Here is a 10,468-nt window from a genome sequence, read left to right as displayed (position 1 = left end):
AGACCAAATTTTGGTTGTCTGCCTGGCTCCATGGACGTCGACCCAAAGACATCGCACCGAACCTATACAATCTTTCCAGAAACAAACAGTGGACGGTAGCGGAGGCTCTACAGAACAATAATTGGGTCCGACAAATACGAAACACTCACTCTCTTTGCACCACACACCTTGCAGAGTTCGTGCAGCTATGGGGGCTTGTGCAAGAGGTGCCTCTGCGAAACGATCAGGCGGACGATATTAAATGGAAATTCTCCCCAGCCGGCGTATACTCGGCCAAATCAGCGTACAAGGCGCAATTCCTTGGATCCACTGCAGTGCCGGCTCTGTCAAGCATTTGGAAGACATGGGCGCTGCCGAAATGCAAGTTTTTCGCATGGCTTATATTTCAAAATAGAGTTTGGACCGCTGACAGACTGGCTTCACGAGGTTGGCCGCACAACGCCTCCTGTGCCCTATGCAGACAGACAATGGAGTCGGCCTTACACTTGCTTGCTAAGTGTTGCTTTACGCGGAGAATTTGGAACAGCATAGCACTTTGGACCAATGAACCCCTCCTACAACCATCAAATTGGAAAGAAGCAAGTACAACGATCGAATGGTGGGCTAACTCCATAACTTTGATGGGAACTTCAAAAAAAGCAATTCGCAGCCTTGCACTCCTCATTGCGTGGATCACCTAGAATGAGCGTAATGCCAGAATCTTCAACAAGAAAGAGTCCAGCTTTCTCTCGGTGCTCGCCAAAATTAAAAGTGAGGTCTACGCCTGGATAGCGGCGAGACCGAGGCCCCTAGCGGCGTTATTAGAGTGACTAGCCCACCATTGTAACCATATTTTTTTTACTATTTCCCTCTTTATTAATGAAATATGCACAATCTCACGCGTTCGTTCAAAAAAAAAAAGCCCAAGCCTAAGCCCAAGCCCTCCAGATTTCTATATATCATTTGTGCATCGCTCGGCGGCCAGTCAGAACGTCCACGATAGCAAAATAAATTTCGGCCGTCCAATCTATATCCTACGGCACACGCTACCTTCGAGCTGTCTCCACTTTTTAACATACTGCAGCTCGAAAATATCTCGATTCTGGATCTTTCTTTGACCTCCTCGGAGCATACGGTGAAGGAGACGGCGCCGGCGGCGATGCTTCTCCTGGCGCCGCTGCACCCGGCCTTCCTCCAACTCATCTTCGCCTTCGAGCTGCTTCTCCTTATCCTCCCCTAACTCCTCGCGATACCCCTGGCGAGTCCCCGCACCGTCGCCGCCGGCGGCCGTCGCCTCCCCATCTCCGATCCCGCCGCTCTCTTCCTCTCGCTGGGGAAGCCCGCGCAGCCGTGCTCCAGTCTTGCCCTTCACCATCGCGTCCTCGCGTCTCGAGGCTGTCTCCAACGTCGCCATGCGCGTCGAGCTCTGCAGCGGCGCCGTCGGCTTGGGGAGGCGCCCGTGCTGCCGTCCGTCACGGCCGAGGACCAGCCGGCCACGCTCGCCGCCGCGGGCCGGGCCTGCCACGCGCTCGCGGGTGCACCAGCGACGTCGCTCGGCGCGATGCTCCAGAAAATCGCCGGTGTCCTCCCAGGACACGCCTTTGCCTCGGTGAGGACCCGCACCTTCTCTTCCGTCTCATCACCAAGTAAAATTTTGCTTCTGTTACGCGACGGCCGCTGCTTCCTCTTCCTCTTCTCCCACTTCCGCACACTGCTCGCCGCCGCTTCCTCTTCCTGCGCTGCTGCCGACGCTGCTGTCGCTGACGCCGTGGACGTCGCTACACTTCCCAACCTACTCACCTTTCCAACGCTCCTTGCGACGCCAAGCAGGACAAGCACCCGGGCGCGCCTCCCTCAGCCCCTCCCCTCCTCGACCTCCCTCCCCTCTCCTCCTGCGTTCCTAAGGGCCGCGAGCCCCGCCACCCGGCCGGCCGCGCAGAACCACGCGTCCCATGCTCCCGCACGCGGCTGGAGGTCAGTGCACGCAGATCCGCGTGCGAAGCATGGAACCGGTGCGGCTCCGACCACTCGAGCCATCGCCGTCCAACCAAACCCGAGATGCATTTCTGCTGATTCCCGTGGGCCTCAAGCCATGTACGCAACGTGTTCGTTCAATTGCCTGAGTTGGAGGATATGTTTTCTATCTGTCAAGTATGTCTGTTAGTTTATGAGCAGCACTTACGAGTGTTGATTGATCTTTTATTTCGATACTTTATTTGACCGCCAAGCTGTTTCCTAAGAAAAATCCTTGAGAGACTCTCTGAGAGAGGGAGGCAGAGGAACAAGCACAACGTGAACGACTGAAGAAGCAGTTGTTGCGTAAGCAGGAATTGATCATAGTATTGCCACATAGTGGTACCACTATTCACCTTTCATCAGCCTTCTGAAATTACATTTTCTTTTTGTACTTCTTTTTCTATAGAATTACCCATTTTGTGTCACATTTCAGATAAAGCTTGCTTACAGTTGCTGGGATGGAACTGGGCATAGGAGAGCTTCCCAAGTTAATTTCTAACTGTTACTAGAATGTTTCTTCAATGTCAAGTTTTTAGACTTTGCAGTTCAGACCTAATATACAATTACAACATAGCCTACTGGGAAAGGATTTTTTCCACAGGTCAGCAGTTTTGAGGTAGTATGCGAGTTCACATAAATAATCCTCAAGGTGACTTCTGATATGTCCTTATGTGTAAAGCACATATATTTTTAATGATATGCCTTAATCTACCATATAGAAAGTTTTAATCTATACTGCTGTTGTGTAAAAGATTCATGAGCTTTTTAGGTGTTCTTTGTCCTTGAATTGTGGATCTGGAGTTTAATTATTTGCAGAAAAAAAATATTTTCCCAGTTTCATGAGGTCATCTCTTAGGTAAGTTATCATAACTGAAGCAGCATAAGAACTTAAATTGACCACCTATATCACCCTGAATTAACACACATGGTACGAACTTAAATAATGCAACACATGTAGTACGAACTTAAATCTTCCCTTATGATTCCAAAAAACATGATGTGCTGCTGTACCTTATAGGCTATGCTCTGATTTGCTTTGCAAGTTGAAAATAAAGGGAGATGCATAAATTCAACAGCGTCTGACATCCAACTTAACTAAACTCATTATAGTACATGATTTTTGACCACATTTAAATCACACAATAGCACTTCTGCTTTTATATGATGCCATAGGGTACAGACAGCCCCTGCAATTCAACTAAAACAACAACATTGCAAAGGCCAATAAGATTGGAAGCTGTAACGTAATCAAAAATTGGTAGATGCAAGGTTTTGGAGTTAGATTACTGAAAGAACAATTAGGGAAAATATACGTGTTCCATTCTTGAATATGGTGTCCACCTGATTTTTTTATGTAGCCTTTTCTTACAATTGTATCCAGATACCTGCTGTTTGTGCACACTGTTATTCTAACAGTGCAATATATATTCAAGCATTGGTTTACATACTTAAGACAAGTGTTCTTGTGTACATATCTTTTGTGAATTTTGTCCCATCTCAGAGAACCTGACACTGTGTGCTGTGTAATTTTGACTCTTTAGGTGATCCAAGTTCGTGTATGGACAAAGACAAGGAGCAGTATTTAGCAGCTCCAACTGTGCAAGCTTTTCTTTTTTAAAAAAAAAAACATGTGTAAGCTTTTACCTCCTTCATCCTTTTCCTGGGATATCATTCTGTTTTTATATGCATACTCCTGCAGCTCAAGTATAATATATGTGAGCCACGTTACATGCTATGTAATGATATTGCACTTACCTATGTCAGTCAGCCAAAAACTCCCATGGCAACTTATGTTTTGCGATGAAAAGTTTGGAATTACACTTGAGGTAGCACAAATAAAAATTTGGAATAACTGACCAAGAAGTTGCAATGTTAGAGAATAGAGCTTCAGCCTATAAGAAAGCTACTACACCAACCATAATATGACAGTATATAAGTGTTTTTGGTTATTTATAGACTCATTAAAAGGATCTGTAATTTACTGTGCTTGCAGTATTTTGTTATGAAACTCACTCTATTTTGCCATTTGCTGTTGGGATTCTCAGGTACCTGGATCAACTCATGCCACTGCCAAATAGTTACAGAGCCGCTACTACTGAGCTATGATGTTGCAAGCCAAAAAAAAAAAAGGAAAGAAAACTCTGACTACTCTCTTTTTGTGTTCTATTCATCATGATCTGCCATTTATCAATGTTAACATGGAACATTGAACTTCAACATGAATGTTGAAATTATATTTCGCTATTTTCTAGTTCTTTGTGTGTCAGCACCCTGGACAAAACTTTCTCTATCGCTTGCAAAAACTACTGCTTCGTTACAAAGATGAATAGAATAACAAGGAAAGAATCAAGAACACTTACAAAAATGAACGTGTGGTCATACAACCAATGCATTACCTCTACTACTTTATGAATTAGTGTACCCAAAATTTTATATATCTACATGCAACTTTCATGTGCCTTGCAAATATGAACACCATTTGCATACAACTTTATATGATCAACTCTTTTTTTTCTGTTGTATAACCACATTCTGTTTACATACTAATTATACTAAAAACGTAAAATAACCATCTCTCCTTTAATACTAAAATATGCAAAGGCAATTAGCGCGCAAGGGACCTCCATGGCTGCATGAACATCGACTGAGGCCTGGAATTGCTTGAACACACCAGGTATGCTACTTACTAGAGTGTTGGTATTCCCCATCCTCTTGCTGCTCTTGCTACAACACCTGACGGTATAGAAACCACTGATAAAAATCCATGTCTGCTCCAAACCATGCATCATCCAACATTCACAAGCAACACATCACTCATGTTGCTTCTCATCAACACACCGCATAGCACCACCACATCGCTATGCCTCATTTCCCTCCATTCCTAACCACGACCATCACCTGCCCAAGATCAACCGTTGCAATACAGTAGCAGTGTATCTACAAAACGTTGCTCCAGCGACAAGATGTGCTCCCAGTCTTTATTACAAAAAAAATAACAAGGCAAGATCATGGCACTCCCCAGAGCACCAACAAAAAAATACAAGTAAGCATCAGTCATATTCTCTTATTTATTTCAGGAATCAAGCAAACTGATAATATATATTTACAAATTCACATGTCCTGTAGGTAGTAAGAGCCGCAAAAAACCCAGGAACTTCATGATCGAATTTTTCTGGATCAATAAAAATTTTAGCTACAGAATCTCCCTACCAATATGTACTTCTGCATTTAAATTTCAATGCAAATTATAGATGCTAGCTTTAGTATCATTATGTGTAAATGCACTACTTTGTTTAAATTCCTATTGTACAAATAAACAGTATCTTCCATGATTAAATGTTCCATTACAAACATATAAATTTGAAATTTAACTGTATCGGAAAAAATAAGACAAAGTATTTTACATGAAGAATAATTGTACTTTACCATATAGCTATTTGCATCCATGGAAGGAACACCTGAAGAACAGGGCACGCTACTTCCAATATAGCGCAAAGAAGGATTTACTCCCAGTCTTCATCACAGACAAAGGCAGAGCAAAACCATACCAGTGCCTAGATCACTAAGCCAAATTCGAAAAATGTTGACATCATCTGCTCCTACCTTGATACCTTGCAATTAACACCAACTTATCACTAATTTGAATTAAATTGCAGTGATTGCAGGTCAGGAGCGGGACAACCATTCCAGGGACTTTACATTCAGCACTGCCTGTAATAAGCAATAGCACTTCTGTACTAAAATATAGCTAATAGCATATCACAAATAATTGTACTATTACTACTAATATATGGACATACCACGCTAATGCTACGTGTATATGTATTAATGGTGTTCTACCTTAACCTAACGATAGGTAAGCGCGCCAAGGCGCATGCAAAGTACTCTATTTAGTGACGGAAGCCAGCCAAACCCTACGGCGCCACCGCTGCCCCGTCGATCCTCACCCTCCCCAGCGGCGGATCTTGAGGGTCGAGGCCCTCCCTCCCTCCCCCCTACCACCAGGCGCAAGCATGGTCGACTAGCCCTGCTAATGGGTTGTAACTCGCACCATACCTAACCCCACCTAAAATTAACATATTTAGATACCCAACCCCACCCAACCCAATTAGTTAATTTCTCAACTCTAACCAACCCGCCCCATTATAAGCGGGTAACCCATAAAAACCCATGGATTCTACTATGCAGAGGAATTTAGTGGTTCTACACTTAATGTGGGGACCACATATATGTCTAGCCACACTACTTTGCACAGAGTATCTGTCAGTCATATTGACTCATTTCTAAAAATTTTAGTCAATTTCGATAAAATTTTATAGTGTGAACGCGAGGTTTTAATTCCAGGGTCCGAGTCTTGATGTGGAGCACACGTGTAGTTCTAGCCACGCTACTTTGCACAGAGTAGCTGCCAGTCGTACTGAGTCATCTTCAACAAATTTCAGTCAATTTCGATAAAATTTTATAGTGTGAACACGAGATTTTAATTCTAGGGTCCGGCTCTTGATGTGGAGCCCACGTGTAGTTCTAGCCACGCTGCTTTGCACAGAGTAGCTGCCAGTCGTACTGAGTCATCTCCAACAAATTTCAGTCAATTTCGATAAAATTTTATAGTGTGAACGCGAGGTTTTAATTCTAGGGTCCGGCTCTTGATGTGGAGCCCACGTGTAGTTCTACCCACGCTGCTTTGCACAGAGTAGCTGCCAGTCGTACTGAATCATCTCCAACAAATTTCAGTCAATTTCGATAAAATTTTATAGTGTGAATGCGAGGTTTTAATTCTAGGGTCCGGCTCTTGATGTGGAGCCCACGTGTAGTTCTAGTCACGCTGCTTTGCACAGAGTAGCTGCCAGTCGTACTGAGTCATCTCCAACAAATTTCAGTCAATTTCGATAAAATTTTATAGTGTGAACGCGAGCTTTTAATTCTAGGGTCCGGCTCTTGATGTGGAGCCCACGTGTAGTTCTAGCCACGCTGCTTTGCACAGAGTAGCTGCCAGTCGTACTGAGTCATCTCCAACAAATTTCAGTCAATTTCGATAAAATTTTATAGTGTGAACGCGAGGTTTTAATTCTAGGGTCCGGCTCTTCATGTGGGGCCCACAGGTAGTTCTAGCCACACTGGTTTGCACAAAATAGCTGCCAGTCGTACTGAGTCATCTCCAACAAAATTCAGTCAATTTCGATAAAATTTTCTGATATAAACACGTGGTTTTAATTTCAGAGTCCAGCTCTCACGTGGGACCCACATTTATATATAGTTATACTATTTTGTAAAAAGTATCCATTTCAACCCACCCCAACCCGCATCAACCCGCATTTATATAGAACCCGCCCCGACCCACCCCATTAACTAATACAACCCATTTTAAATCATCCAAACACACTCCATTTCAAAACCCACCCTATAAAACTCATTTCAACCCAACCCATTAGCAGGCCTATGGTCGACAAGCCCAAGAGGGGCGGCGTGGTGGCCGGGCTCCCCGACGACCCGCTCGTGGAGATCCTCTCCCGCGTCCCCTTCAAGTCCCTCTGCCGGTTCAAGTGCGTGTCCAAGGCCTGGCGCGACCTCATCGCCGACCCCCTCCACCGCCGGAAGCTCTCCCAGACCCTGGAAGGCATCTTCGGCGGCCCCGGGTACGGCGACGATTGGGATGGAGGCGACGATTGGGATGGAGACGACGATTGGGATGCCTGCGGCGGCCCCGGGTACGGCGACGATTGGGATGGAGACGACGATGATGCCTGGTGCGGCGACTGCGGCAGCTGGCTTGACTACGTCTTCATAGACCTGGTCCGCGCCGCTTGTGGATCCTTCCTTCTCCTTCCTGACGGGCATCAAGCACGTCAGGATCCTGCATTCCTGCAATGGGCTCCTCCTCCTTAGGCCCTGCCCGGTTCCGCACACTGACACGCACACGCTGGCCTATGTGGTGTGCAATCCGGCCACGCAGGAATGGATGGCCGTGCCCAGCTCCGGCTGGGTTTACTCGTATCCGCCGGTAGGGGAAGATGAGGAGGACGCCGATTGGGAAACAGGTGAGGACACCTATCTGTTCTTCGACCCAGCGGTCTCCTCGCACTTCAAGTTACTCCAGTTCTTGCAGAAACCTAGTATTCTCAACGAGTTAGGGCTGCGCACCTACTCGTCAGAAACTGGGGTGTGGACTGACAGGTCAGGTGAGCGGAGCAGATGGGAAGTGGGAGGTGAAATCCCACAGTTGGGTATTTTTGGGAGCATATCGTCCTCGTTGGGCAGCGCCTTTGTTAACGGCATGCTGCATTTTGTCGTCGACCACATTCATGAGGACCTGATTGCTGCGGTTGATTGGGAAGGGAAGACACGCAGGCTCATCCGCTGCCCGCGGAGTCACAGTGGTAGTGGCTCCAAGCCAGCATTTCTTGGTCAATCTCAAGGGCATCTCTATTGCATCAGCGAACAGATACAAGGCAACTCTGCGCAGATCACCATTTGGGTTCTTGAGGACTATGATAAAGAGGAATGGGTCATGAAGCACACTGTGAGCTCTTTGCAGCTCTTTGGAATTATTAAATGGCATGTCAACTTTGACTATACTGTGGTCACCATTCATCCAGATCGCAATTTGATTTTCATTTCTCACCGGGGCCAAAAGCTGATATCTTACAACATGGATAGCAAGGAAGTCCATGCTGTCAGCACAGTCTGGCAAGACGATAGCATTGTGCCATATGTCCCCTATTTTTCAGAATCACCAGTGCTCTCAAATAAACTCTGAAAGCATTCCTTGTGGGGATGCAATGGATGTTGGACAGGAATTTCATATACATGTGTAGAGAATGTATCAATTTAGGTAAATCTTCTAGAGTCATGACATGCATATGCTGCTGCTTGGATGTATTTCTTCATGCTTTTGTTCCAAGTATTTGTTCAAGCCTGCTGTATTCTCGAAATAAAATAAGTCAATTAAGACATAGATGTAGGCCTGCTTTAGAATTTAGATTACTTATGCAAACTCTTATGCTGAATGTATTGATGGAACTTCCAGATTGCTGAACTGAATGCTCTACCTAAAAAAAAATCTGCCTAGTTGTTCACATTTCCATGTATGTAGCTTACTGGCAACTTGTACTAGGGCATCTTTATATAGAGCAGATTTTCTTGTATGCTCTGATCGCTGATTACTAGTGTCTATTATATGCTTGGAAAACAGCTTTATTATGTTTTGCTATAGCAAATTGTTGTCTTTTTTTTTCCAGCTACCAAAAATTTCAAAATCAGGCGCAAAAAATTTCATGGTTTACTGATATGAACTCCCTGCATCGTTTTCTTCTGATACAGTTGCCTAAATTTCTACTGGCTTCCGAAGATTTGGATTTATATTTTTGTTTCCTACTGTGTAGCCTTTTGAAAACTTTGCTGCAGTAACCAGTAAGGCTCACAAATTTTAAACTCAGAAGATGGACAAGCAGGCAGCCAAACTTATATATCCTTTGTTTTTTTATATGGTTCATATATTGTGTAGTAATTCTCTAGCATATATCCTGAGACTTCACTTGTGCAAGTGTAATGATACAACGGAGATTGATTGCCCTTAAAAGTACTATAGCTTCCTAATAAAACAATGTTTTCTCATTTCATTTTCCCTTTTATCGACTATCACTTTAGGACATGGAGGTATTGATATGATGGCTAATTTGTTCTTGTGTCATATTCCGGTCCAAAATGAGATCTACATTGTATCATCATACTCCACGAAATGGCTAATTGTTCTAATACACAAGCAGCAATATGTTCATGTCTGTTCATCTTGCTCCACGTTATGCGAAGTGGAGCTTCTAAACTAGAGCCGTTGCCTAACAAACAAATTTCTCTCTACACATGCAGATGTAAGAGGTCCTCCCAAGATATTCCGATGCAAGATGTCCTCCCAAGATATTCAGATGCAATCATGCAAGAGGTCCTCCCAAGATATTCAGAAATAGTTGCTGGGCCTGATTGTGGTTTTACTACTTGGCAGCTGGAGCTTGTTCCCGTGAAAATTAGCAAGAGGAATTCACAGATGAAATTGGACTTAGGTTTTTGTTTTGTTTCTTTTTCTTTTTCTTTTTGTCAATGCGGATGATGGTGATACCACCTGTTCATTTCTCAGCTGCCGAAGTGACGGCCCCATTGCGAAAAATGCGTGCATCTTCACAACTGCTAGTTGCATCAAGAATGATAAAATTATTAATTCACTTCTCTCGCTAAAAGTTGCTTCATCAGTTTACGGTTACCTTTTGATACTACTCTTAAAACTACTACTACGTACTGTTTTCTTTGTCCTCATCTGAAGCTAATTAAACACAGATCTAAAATGCTGTCAAGCTAAACATAAAAGGAAAAATTCTACATGTGTATTATGTCATGGTAGAACTGGCCAACAAGGCCACAATAAAGGCGCAGCACCGCGCAGGAGTTTCTAGTGAAACAGAATCTTTGGATTCACAGCGTT

At 44.3% G+C, this 10,468-nt stretch overlaps 1 long non-coding RNA gene and 1 pseudogene across 3 annotated transcripts; both read left to right on the top strand.

Moving 5' to 3' along the window:
• The first annotated feature begins 1,080 nt into the window (after positions 1-1,080).
• Positions 1,081-5,824, top strand: LOC120659537. 3 transcript variants are annotated; one of them, XR_005669053.1, is made up of 4 exons: positions 1,081-3,627; positions 4,041-4,669; positions 5,429-5,577; positions 5,652-5,824. It is a non-coding gene; the product is annotated as an uncharacterized LOC120659537 (long non-coding RNA). The 3 variants fall into 3 exon arrangements; XR_005669054.1 differs by lacking the exon at positions 5,429-5,577 and having other exon boundaries at positions 1,084-3,627; XR_005669052.1 differs by lacking the exons at positions 5,429-5,577; positions 5,652-5,824 and adding an exon at positions 5,122-5,332 and having other exon boundaries at positions 1,084-3,627; positions 4,041-5,038.
• Positions 5,825-7,434: 1,610 nt separating this feature from the next.
• LOC120662311 lies at positions 7,435-10,191 on the top strand (annotated as a pseudogene).
• Positions 10,192-10,468: the final 277 nt, after the last annotated feature.

The sequence above is a fragment of the Panicum virgatum genome, chromosome 2N, assembly GCF_016808335.1.
Source record: "Panicum virgatum strain AP13 chromosome 2N, P.virgatum_v5, whole genome shotgun sequence".
NCBI lineage: Eukaryota > Viridiplantae > Streptophyta > Magnoliopsida > Poales > Poaceae > Panicum > Panicum virgatum.
This window is presented reverse-complemented; position numbering and strand designations above follow the sequence as displayed.